The 12672-nt window shown below is 42.6% G+C and overlaps 1 non-coding gene across 1 annotated transcript; it reads left to right on the forward strand.

The window, feature by feature from the left end:
* The first annotated feature begins 2941 nt into the window (after nucleotides 1-2941).
* Nucleotides 2942-3047, forward strand: LOC149448923 (U6 spliceosomal RNA). Its single transcript, XR_016315480.1, has one exon. It is a non-coding gene; the product is annotated as a U6 spliceosomal RNA (small nuclear RNA).
* The last annotated feature ends 9625 nt before the right edge of the window (nucleotides 3048-12672 follow it).

Raw genomic sequence — 12672 nt, forward strand, 5'->3', positions numbered from 1 at the left:
TTTGAGTCCAAATGTGCGTCTAACCCACACGCCCCAGCAGGGGCGGACTGACCATTTGCAAAGTCGGGGCCCTGCCCGAGGGCCCAGGGTCAGTAGGGGGCCCCATGAGATGTCCCTGGTACCTTTTTCATAGGGTTTTTTGAGTTTGGGCAAGGACACAGGGGTCCCATGATCCCCTATTGCCCGGGGGCCCCATGAGTTGTCATTCCGCCCCTGCACCCCAGGTATAATCGTCTTCCTTTATTCGCAATTTCTAACACTACTGTTCCAGCATCTCCCTGCCTATACTGAAAAATAGGCATCAGACTTTGATATAGAATTGGATTCCCAAGCACGGGCCCAAATTTGGGACACTGCCAAATCAAATTTATGTTCCATAATAGTGCAGGCAGTGGAGACAAATTACAAAGTTATTACTAGGTGGTATCTTCTCCTCACTAGGGTGCCTCGATACAGCTCAAGACACTCTGCCCAATGCTTTTGCAACTGTGGGCTGATTGTTTAATTCCTTCACGCTTCGTGGCAATGTCCCATAGCAATAGAATTTCCACATAAACAGAAGTCAATCAATAATCGAAGATCTTCTTCAAGTGATCTTCGCACCAATCACCAATCTTAAAATGCTTGCCAGACAGTAAGACCCCTCTTGTATAATGGGTCAAGTCACACTGCTCAACAACAATCCAATGACACTCTCTCCTCTTCCCACCACTGCTTGTCATGCCTCCTGTGCAATAATTCCTTACCAGCAATCCTCCAACACCAGGTATCCCCTCATGCAAAGCATGCAACTTGCAACCACAATAGATCTAAAATGCACCCAGTCTCCACTCTCTTATTTTCCACTACCTTCTTCAGAGTCACCAATCCACCTCATAAAAAAGAGCTTTCAATAGGGTAGAATTTTAACATAAACACATACAGTATATTTATTTCCCAATATACAGTTGTGCTCAAAAGTTTACATACCCTGGCAGAAATTGTGAAATTTTGGCATTGATATTGAAAATATGACTGATCATGCCAAAATTGCTCTTTTATTGAAGGATGATGATCATATGAAGCCATTTCTTATCAAATAGTTGTTTGGCTCCTTTTTAAATCATAATGATAACAGAAATCACACAAATGGCCATGATCAAAAGTTTCCATCCCCTGGAATGTTTGGCCTTGGTACAGACACACAAGGTGACACACACAGGTTAAAATGCCAATTAGAGGTTAATGTCCCACATCTGTGGCGTTGGTGTTTTATGAAATAACTCCCTTTCTTGCTGTTGATTTGTTGTAAGTACATTCTTAAAACATTTTTAAATTCAATGTGTTTTTGCACAAAATACACAATAATGTCTAGGTTGCACTGACTGTTGTTAAATATAAAATAAAATGACTTTCTTATATATTTTTTTTTGGTTGAAAATTATACTTTATTTTATATAAAATATGAAAAAGAAAATACTTAATTAGGCTACGTTCCACCCTCTACTGTGACACAGTGCTGGAATACACTATATTACAATACAGTTCCAATCCCACAATAAATATATTTACTCTGCGGTATCATGCCTAACGTTTAGTGCGAAGCCAAGATCCCCAAACCATCACATTATGCATGATGCTGCTCACCCTGAAAGCATTATGTGGCCCCTAAGGTACCACCAAAATACCTAGAGGGACAATGTCAGACATGCAGCACTTGAGTTAGACCCCTGTCTCGCACTTCCTACATAAAATAAACCAAACATTTAAAAAACAGTTCAATAAGCAATGGGTGTAATGGGGATAAGAAAAGAGGGATGAGTGAGGGGAAAGAGTTCACAGGCCTGAAACTTTAATGAAAGGACGAAGACACAAAATGGAGAGTGGGGGAAGGGGAAATCATCTTCAGACATCCTCTTCCTCCTTAAAAATCCGTAAGGTTATTGTTTCTGAGCAAACTGTGGACCAGTCTGCGAAAGTCCTCAATGGACACTCTCTCCCTCTGATGGATGAGGTGTTTTCTTTTGAGGTTGTTCCCTATGGCTTTATTGTTCTGTATATTTGCTGTATGAATCAAGGGCTCAAGATCATGGGGAGGAAACTGAAAGTGCTGTACTAGTTGGAGGGTGCTGGAAAATAGCAGAGGACAGTAGACCTCTTCTGCTGTTAGTTCTAGCAATGTCTTCATTGACCTGCCTTATTTGACCCAATAAACTCATAGGGTCATGCATGATTGGACTCTCACCATGAGTGCATTCATGGTGAGAGTCCAATTATAATTGTTTGTGCTACACAGTGGTGACTCATTCTGTATAGGAGACCATTACTTTATTGTAGACACATTTTGACTATTACTGTGTTTATGATCCTTGGAGTGTCCAAACAGGATACTACTAAATATTATTAGATCACTGGATTGTCTACACAGGAACACATTTGGAGTATTATTGTGGATTTGATCACTGGACTACTAATACTGAGTCTAATACTAATAGATATGATAACACATTTTGTTTACTATTATCACTTTTTAATTCATGAAATTTGTGTTATAAGATGATTGTAGTTTTGTGGTTGAGTTTGAGTGCTGGCACTGTGTGTTTCATATTAACTTGTCCAGGGTGGCATTATTTTTTCCAGCTTCTCAGTAGGTTTCTGTGTATTTACTTTATGGTAGAGGTTAAAGTGCATTTTTCCTGAGCACTGGTTCTGAATTTGCAATTATTTTTTTCCCCCGTAAATCACAGGACACAGAGCAGTCTTATTATTACTATAATAAAAAAATGCAGTTTCCATGATTATCATCTGTGAAAGTTCTTTTTTATCTAGGTCATAACTCAGCTAGTAGTAGTCACATTCAACTGCACTTATAAATGTGTGGCACTGGTGCTATCTGAATGTATGATTATAAATCTAAAGTGACAACCTCTAAAATGAACATAATGTCCACTCACCAAACTATGTGTTGCGTCGGCAGCACATATTCTAAAATTGGAAAAATACAGAGAAGATTAGCGAGGGCCCTGCGCAAGGATGACACGCAAATTCGTGGCTGCTCCCAGAAAACGTTGTGTGACGAAATGCGTAGGGCAGGGCCTGGAGGTGAGTCTCACAGCCAGAGACAATCCAGTTCACAATTATATGCAAGTTCACTTGTGTCAGTGGAGGCACAAAGCCTTAGGATCGTTAAGTTTGACTCGAACATTGGCCATTCATGTGTTTGGCTGTTCATGTGTACACTTTCACAGTGCATTGTGAGAGCCATGATTGGCAAAAGCAATGCACCTGGCCACAGATCAGGTGCAATAGTTTGGCCAATCACAGCACAATACACTGTGAGAGCCATGATTGGCCAAAGTCACTGTGACATTGACCAATCATGGTTCATGGCTAAGTGTGTTTCCAGACACTGCTGAAGAGAGAGTGAAGAATACTCTCCCCAAAAATAAATAATAATTTTTAAAAAATAATATAAAAAAATAATAAAAAACCCTTAAAAAATAAACAGTGTGGGTCCCTCCCCAATCCTTACCAGGCCCTTTAGGCCTGTTAGGACTTTAAAGGTGAACCCCACCCCCAAAAAATGGGAGGAAAAAGCGTGGGGTCCCCCCTAAATTCCTACCAGACCCTTGACCCTAGCACAGGCCTGAAAGGGAAGGCGCCCCCCCCCTTCAGTGGCTTACCAGGCCATGCATGCCTTTGGGGACAAGGGCATCTTCCGCACAACCCTGGCCCAATGGTTTTGGGGGTCTGTGGGCAGGGGGCATCATTTGCATCAGAGAACTCTTTTAAATCAGGAGGCACCCTGATGCTGCCCCCCCCCCCCTTGTGAATGAGTAAGGGGTATTTGTACCCATACCCATTCACTAAAGGGTTACATTTAGAAAAAGTAAAAGACGCCAGACTTTTGAAAAATTCCTTTAATTGAGCAAAAAACAAAACAACAGTTTTTGACAAGTCCTTCAAATAACAAAATAGCCAAAAAAACAAAATAACAATGGTTCCATTGATGTAATCCATCGTCAATCACGGCATCCAGCGGTTTCCCGATGACGCCGACCTTCTGAAATAAAAAAAAAAAAACAGAGGCCCGCATCTGCAGAGCACTTGCCGCAATATGACAGGTATGACAGTTGCCAGTCAGATGTAAACAATTTGGCGGCGCTAGTGGTGACTTCGGCGGTCACGTCTCTGCTAGCCAAGCCTATTTGTTTTCATCTGACTGGCAAATGCCAGACCTGTCATATTGCGGCGAGTGCTCGGTGGGTGCTGATAGGTCGGCCGGCGTCGTTTTTTAAAAACATTTTGGAGAGTTGGCATCATTGTGACAATGTAGGATGCTGTGATTGATGATGAATTACAACAATGGGACCATTTTTTTAAATTAAAAAGCTTATCAAAAACTGTTTTGTTTTTTTTCAATTAAAGGAATTTTTTAAAACACTGGTCTCTTTTTTTTTTACTGAATTTAACTCTTTAGTGAAAGGGTAGGGGTACCCTTACTCATTCACAACGGGGAGTAGCATCAGGGTGCCCACTTATTCAAAAGGGTACCCTGATGCTAATGAGCCCCCCTGTCCGCAGACTCCCACAACCACCAGGCCAGGGTTGTGAGGAAGAGGCCATTGTCTCAAACAGCATGGGTACACCATCCCAATGCTGAGGGCACATGGCCTGGTAAGCTGCAGGGAGGGGGGGCACTCAATCATCCCCGCATTTCCTGCCCTGCCAGGCCTGTGCTCAGATCAAGGGTCTGGTAGGAATTTAGGGAGGATCCCACCCTTTTTACCCCCATTTTTTGGGGGTGGGGTTCCTCTTAAAAGTCCTACCAGGTCTAAAGGGCCTGGTACGACTTTTAGGGGAACCTCACACACTCCCCCCCCCCAATTTTGGGGCCTGGTATGGCTTTTAGGGGGAACCCTACACACTTTAAAACCAAAAAATGTTTACTGTGGGTTTTCTCCTAACTCTCCTATCAGACCTAAAGGGTCTAGTATGGATTGGAGGGGGGCATGCTGTTTTTAACCAGTTGCCGCCTGGCCGCCATCTGGCTATACAGCTCGTCCCTCCGGGTGGGCGCTATATGGTGTCCTTTCCGGAACGCGTTTTGTTCATGCCCGCAGGGACATGCAGTAGCAAGATCTGTCACCGGCCGTGTACCTCGGACACGGCCAATGACAGATCTGTGTACTGGCCCCGTTGCCAGTACCATGTGACCTGCTGTGACCAATCACAGCAGGTCACATGACAGTTGTATACAATGGATGGTTTTTCTTTCATGCCATCCATTGTATACAAGTGAGTCTAGCTGTGAATGGTCACAGCGATCACATGCACAAGCTGAGCCAATCACAGCCCAGCTGTGTCATGTGATTAGCCGTGGCCAAATCACAGCTAATCACAAAAAAAAAAAACCCTGAACGAATCGATTTTATTCAGGTAAATGATTGCTTATAGCAAAGTAATTCTTTGCTATAAGCAAATTGTGTAAAAAAAAAAAAATACCGATCACTTCCCCAAAGTAGTACAATGTTACTATGGTAACGTTATACTACTTTGGTCATAGTGCAATATGAAAAAAAAAATCTTAAAAAAAAGAAAAAAGTGTAATAAAAAATTAAAAATGTAAAAATGTTTTTTAAAAATTTAAAAATAAATATCACATTTTTTTTTGTACTGTCACCAGTCAGTGTCCCTGATCACCACCATGCCAGTTATATGATAATGCTGTACTGCACTGGTGACAGTATATAAAAAAAAATAGTGAAAATAATTTTTTTAATTTCTCCATTTTCCAAAAAATTATGACAAAAAATTTACAACTTCAAAAAACTCACCATGCCTCTTATGAAGTACGTCAGACTGTCTACTTTGCAAAAAGGGGTCATTTGGGGGATATCTCTACTGTTCTGACATTTTTGGGCCTCAAGAAATTAGATTGGCTGTCAGTACTTCAGGATTGATCAATTTTCAGATATATACCATAGTTTGTGAACTCTATAACTTTCCTACAGACTAAATAATAAATACTGATATGGGTTATTTTCACCAAAGACATGTAGCAGAATACATTTTGGCCTAAATTTATGAAGAACAATTATTTGCAAACTTTTATAAGAGAAACACGTGTTTTGTTTTCAGAATTTTCAATCTTTTTTTGTTAATTTAGCAAAAAATAAAAACCCCAGTGGTGATTAAATACCACCAAAAGAAAGCTCTAGTTGTGTGAAGAAAATGATAAAATTTTAGTTTGGGTGCAGTGTTGTATGATTGCGCAATAGTCATTCAAATTGTGACAGCGCTAAAACCTGACAATTGGCCTGGGCAGGAAATGGGTAAAAGCGCCCGGTATGGAAGTAATTAACCAATTGCCTACTAGGCACTTTTAATCTATTATAAAATTTAGCAAACAGGTAATTTTTCTCCTTCACTGATGTGCGTTGATGAGGCTGCACTGATAGGCAGCACTGATGGGCACTTGTAGGAGGCACTGATAAGCGGCATTGATAGGTGGAACTGATGAGCTGGCACTGATTATGCTGCACTGATAGATGGCACTGGTGGGCAGCACTGGTGGGTGGCACTGCAAGGTACAGGTGGGTGGCACTGATGGGCACAGGTGGGTGGCACTGCTGAGTGGAACAGGTGAGTGACATTGATGGGCACAGGTGGGTGACAATGCTAGGCACAGGCGGGTGACACTGGTGGGCAGCACTGATGGGCACAGGTGGGCGACACTGATGGGAAAAGGTGGGTGGCACAGGTGGGCGGCACTGCTGGGCACTGATCATCATCTGTGACAGTGTGAGGAAAGTGCAGTCGAGAACCGACAACTGTATTTACCATACCCCGTGATCAGCTGTGTCCGTAGGACACAGCAATCACCGGTGGTGCCAGGTGCGCGCCGCTGGGGGCACGCAGGGGGGGCGGGTTCGGGAATGACGTCCATGGACATCGTTCCAGGATTCCACAACCTCACTGTAGCCATCCTTCGGCTATAGCGTGGTTGGGAACCGGTTAAGCAATAAAAAATGACTACCCTTTTTTTCTTTTTTTTCACTGATTCATGTCCCTCAGGGCAGTACCTAAGTCCCCATACCCCTTTTATGGTCAATAACTTGCATATAAGCCTTCAAAATGGGCACTTTTGAATTGACAAGTTCAAGCCCCATAGACTTGCATTGAATTCGAAGTTCATGGTCGAACGTTCATTAGGTTTGAACATTCAATTGTGAACTGAACACAAGGGGGTTCGGCCCATCATTACTCAGCGTGAATACAGTGTGCCAGGTAGCAAATTCCTTCCTGCTCACTGCACTCAGAGTTGGCATAGGGGCCCCTCAGAGCGTCTTGATGTCACCAAATAGACTTCATCCTCCTCATTAGCACCACTTTATCAGAGGTCCAAAGACAGACAGTAGTTTGTTATCTGGCACACTGTGTTCATCCTGAGATTGCTCTTTTCATAAAACCTTTTTCTCCTTCATTGCATTGATGGAATTTGTTTTCTGGTATGATATCTTGGTGGCAATCCTGCTGCAAGATTGACACTTCCAGGTGTTTTGAATAAAGTGTATGGAAGGCCCCTGGAATGCTTCCTATCTGAGACTTGCAGAAGTGATGACTTTGCTGTAGAATTGTCACTAAGATATTGCTGAGCGGAGCAACATGGCTGTTTCAGGCAGGGTTTGTGTACGTTTTTCCATTACAGATTCTCTGCCTGTCTTCAGTCTGCAGTGCAGCAGGTGGTGGCAGAGTCTCCTTAAAACAGTATTAAACCCTTGTGAGATGGGGAAACAGCTCTCATTGTTTGAACACTGTTTGTGTGCAGTAAATTATTGTGTGGAGTAAATTGATGTTTTGACTGACATTCTGCGGTTTAGCCACAAGATGTCACTGTTTCTAACACAGGCCCAGACTGCATAGATATTTGTATATTCACGAAGAGGTGGGGTTTTTAGTGAACAGGAAGAGGAGACTGCAGCCATGTTTTGGATGATGCTGAATGCAGGAGCCATGTTCTGGAGAATGCTGAATGGAGGGGCCATGTAAGCTGCAGCTGGGTGAAGCTGATGAGATTGCTGCCAGGAAGCTGATGAGAGCGGAGGAACAACGCAGCATAAACTACAATATCGCAGGCCTGTTGGAGAGACATTTGTTTGGTTCAGAGTCACCAGCGTATGCAAAGCAGACCCGGGTCGGTAAGATCGTGCACACACCTCATTTCAATGTTGGTGCCTTGAGACTGAGTCCAGGCCTATAGTTAGTTAGGGTCTCTGTTTGTGTCAGGCCACAAGTGTTGTTACTGATCATTGGAAGGACTCCACAACTTAAAGTGACATTTCACATTGGAGAGCTGATACAATCCTACAAACTCAAGCCAGACTGGCGTTTTGCTCAGAAGGAATACTCAGGCACGTGCTACAGGACCAGTTATGGGAGAGGGAATACTGTAGATTTGTGTAAGATTGTAAGCTGTTGTGCTGCACCCCAGCCTAGCCTATACCGTACACCCATACACTGATTCCTGCTCTTTTAGGGTAATAACAGGTAAGGTGCGGCAGCTTAGTTGTGCCCGCCAGTAGGTAAATTACTACACTTTCTACCGTCATCCATCAGAAGGCGCCGTGCTGTGCAGCACAAGGGTCTCAGCCTTTGGGCTGGGTGTATGTAAATTTATTGTATGTTTCCAGCATTTGTGGTTGTGTTTATTTGCCACATCTAAGTAAAATTCTGTTGTGGCAAAAGCTGGTGTTGGGTTTGCTTTCCTCGTTTGTGACTTCACTGTATCCTGGGGAGCCGACCCCGGTACACGGCTTACACCCCAAACCAAAACTGTAATATATTGCAGCTTACCAGTTCTTAAATATGGTGGGTGAACTTGCTTTCTCTTTTTGGCTTTTTCCACTCTGTTTTCTGGCTAGTAACACACCTCTTGTATTAGAATGTCTCCACTCTGGATGAATGAGCACAGGGGGCACTATTAGACAACAGAATTGTCAGTTTGGGCAGAGATAAGTGCTCGATGCACCATGGGCTTAAAAAAGGCCAGTGCTCTTGGCAGAAAAAACAATAATTTTGAGTGTTTTTTGTACTAGCATTTAGGAGCAATTACCAGTGTTTTTTCTGCCAGAAAAATGCGCTCAAAAAAGCAAAACTGAAAGGTTTTTTTTTTTCTGTCTCTTAAAGTTGAGCTTAACCACTTTCCTACTGCCCTGCCAGATATACTGCTACAGGGTGGCAGGGGTGCACAAAATCACATATATATATATGTGATTTTGCAATTCGTGGCCTCGGCTGTCAATCACTGGGACCCAGGTGGTGATTACTCGCCGGCACCCGGTGATCGCTGAGCATTACCAACGGAGGGAGAAAACTGTACAGTGGGGATCGAAAGTTTGGGCACCCCACCTAAAAATTTGTATTAATGTGCATAAAGAAGCCAAGGAAAGATGGAAAAATCTCCAAAAGGCATCAAATTACAGATTAGACATTCTTATAATATGTCAACAAAAGTTAGATTTTATTTCCATCATTTACACTTTCAAAATAACAGAAAACAAAAAAATGGCATCTGCAAAAGTTTGGGCACCCTGCAGAGTTAATATCTTGTACTGCCCCCTTTGGCAAGTATCACAGCTTGTAAACGCTTTTTGTAGCCAGCCAAGAGTCTTTCAATTCTTGTTTGAGGTATCTTTGCCCATTCTTCCTTACAAAAGTCTTCCAGTTCTTTGAGATTTCTGGGCTGTCTGTCACGCACTGCTCTTTTAAGGTCTATCCATAGATTTTCAATTATGTTGAGGTCAGGAGATTGTGAAGGCCATGGCAAAACCTTCAGTTTACGCCTCTTGATGTAATCCCCCGTGGATTTCGAGGTGTGTTTAGGATCCTTATCCATTTGTAGAAGCCATCCTCTCTTTAACTTCAGCTTTTTCACAGATGGCATCAAGTTACCATCCAAAATTTGCTGAAATTTTATTGAATCCATTTCTCCTTCTACTCGTGAGATGTTCCCTGTGCCACTGGCTGCAACACAACCCCAAAACATGATTGATCCAACCCCATGCTTAACAGTTGGACATAGGTTATTTTCAATAAATTCTGTGCCCCTTCTTCTCCAAACGTACCTTTACTCATTCCGGCCAAAAAGTTCAATTTTAACCTCATCGGTCCACAGAACTTGTTTCCAAAATGCATCAGACTTGTCTATATGTTCATTTGCAAAGTTCAAACGATGATTTTTGTGGTGAGGACGTAGAAGAGGTTTTCTTCTGATGACTCTTCCATGAAGACCATATTTGTACAAGTACAGTTGTGACCAAAATTATTCAACCCCCAATGCTGTAAAGGGGTTTAGGGACTATAGTGTACATTTGGAATTGTATTCAGAATCAAATCCTACAAGGACGTTGTAACTACCCAAATGCAACTAAAATGACATCAATTGTTTATGTAATACAGTAGTAAATGGTTCTTATGTGGTTTCTTCATTGCCACAATTATTCAACCCCTTAAAGACTACCACTCTGAAGAACAGAGGTTCATACAGGTGCTTTCCATCAGGTATTGAAAACACCTGTGGATGTCACCGAGCAGCAATCAAGCATAATAAGCACCAATTAGGCAGCTTTAAAATGACTGTGATACTCAGCTCCTTCTAGACATTTACTGGTGTGGTTACAAACATGGTGAAGGCAAGAGAATGGTCCAGGAAGACAAGAGAAGAGGTGATTTCTCTTCACAGGAAGGGCAATGGCTATAAGAAGATTGCAAAGATGTTAAACATACCAAGAGACACCTTAGGAAGCATCATTCGCAAATTCAAGGCAAAGGGCACTGTTGAAACGCTACCTGGTCGTGGCAGAAAGAAGATGCTGACTTCGACTGCTGTGCGCTACCTGAAGCGTAGAGTGGAGAGAAGTCCCCGTGTGACTGCTGAGGAACTGAGAAAAGATTTGTCAGATGTGGGTACAGAAGTTTCAGCCCAGACAATAAGACGCACACTGCGTAATGAAGGCCTCCGTGCCAGAACTCCCAGGCGTACCCCCTTGCTGTCTCCAAAGAATAAGAAGAGTCGACTGCAGTATGCCAAAAGCCATGTGGACAAACCACAAAAGTTGTGGGATAGTGTTCTGTGGACTGATGAAACAAAATTAGAACTGTTTGGGCCCATGGATCAACGCTATGTTTGGAGGAGGAAGAACAAGGCCTATGATGAAAAGAACACCTTGCCTACTGTGAAGCATGGTGGAGGGTCAATCATGCTTTGGGGCTGTTTTGCTTCTGCAGGTACAGGGAAGCTTCAGCGTGTGCAAGGTACCATGAATTCTCTTCAGTACCAGGAGATATTGGATGGAAACGTGATGCAGTCCGTCACACACCTGAGGCTTGGGAGACGTTGGACCTTTCAACAGGACAATGATCCCAAGCATACCTCCAAGTCCACTAGAGCATGGTTGCAGAGGAAAGGCTGGAACATTTTGGAGTGGCCATCGCAGTCACCAGACTTAAATCCGATTGAGAACCTCTGGTGGGACTTAAAGAAAGCAGTTGCAGTGCGCAAGCCTAAGAATGTGACTGAACTGGAGGCCTTTGCCCATGAAGAATGGGCGAAGATACCCGTAGATCGCTGCAAGACACTTGTGTCAAGCTATGCTTCACGTTTAAAAGCTGTTATAACTGTAAAAGGATGCTGTACTAAGTACTAAGATTGAATGTCACTTGGGGGTTGAATAAAACTGATAATGCTGTGAGCACAGAAAAGACATTTGTGGTTATTTCATTATAACTGTTATGTTATATTTGTCTGACCTACAAGTGCCTCTTTAATGTAAATGTAAGCAAGATGACTGAATGATCAAAAGCAATGTCAAACTGGCCAAAACACTCAATTTCAGTGGGGGTTGAATAATTTTGGTCACAACTGTATCTCTTTATAGTGGAATAGTGTACCACAACTCCAGTGTCTGCCAGATCTTTCTGGAGGGATCGTGTAGTCAAACGTGGGTTTTGAATTGTTTTTCTCACAATCCTGCAAGCTGTTCTGTCTGATATTTTTCTTGGTCTTCCAGATCTTGCTTTAACTTCCACTGTTCCTGATGACTGCCATTTCTTAATTACATTCCGAACAGAGGATATTGACATCTGAAAACACTTTGCTATCTTCTTATAGCCTTCTCCAGCTTTGTGAGCGTCAACTATTTTCAGTTTTCTAGACAACTGCTTAGAAGAACCCATGGTGCTGATTGTTGGGGCAAGGTCAGATGAGTCTGGGCATTTAAAACCTTTGAGATTGACATCACCTGGTCTTCCCAGATGATGATTGAGAACAATCCATGACACTGGCAGGTCTCAGCTTTGCAAAGGGGGCAGTGCATGCTATAAATTCTGCAGGGTGCCCAAACTTTTGCAGACGCCATTTTTTTGTTTTCTGTTATTTTGAAAGTGTAAATGATGGAAATAAAATCTAACTTTTGTTGACATATTATAAGAATGTCTAATCTGTAAATTGATGCCTTTTGGAGATTTTTCCATCTTTCCTTGGCTTCTTTATGCACATTAATACAAATTTTTAGCTGGGGTGCCCAAACTTTCGATCCCCACTGTATGTAAACAATACAGATCTCTCCCCTGTCAGCTCCTGCACACTGCTTTGCATGGCTCTGCATAGCAAAGCCATACAAAGCAGTGTGC

This window comes from Staurois parvus, unplaced genomic scaffold (genome assembly GCF_062004578.1).
Source record: "Staurois parvus isolate SC_StPar_1 unplaced genomic scaffold, SC_StPar_1.0 ptg000648l, whole genome shotgun sequence".
Lineage (NCBI taxonomy): Eukaryota > Metazoa > Chordata > Amphibia > Anura > Ranidae > Staurois > Staurois parvus.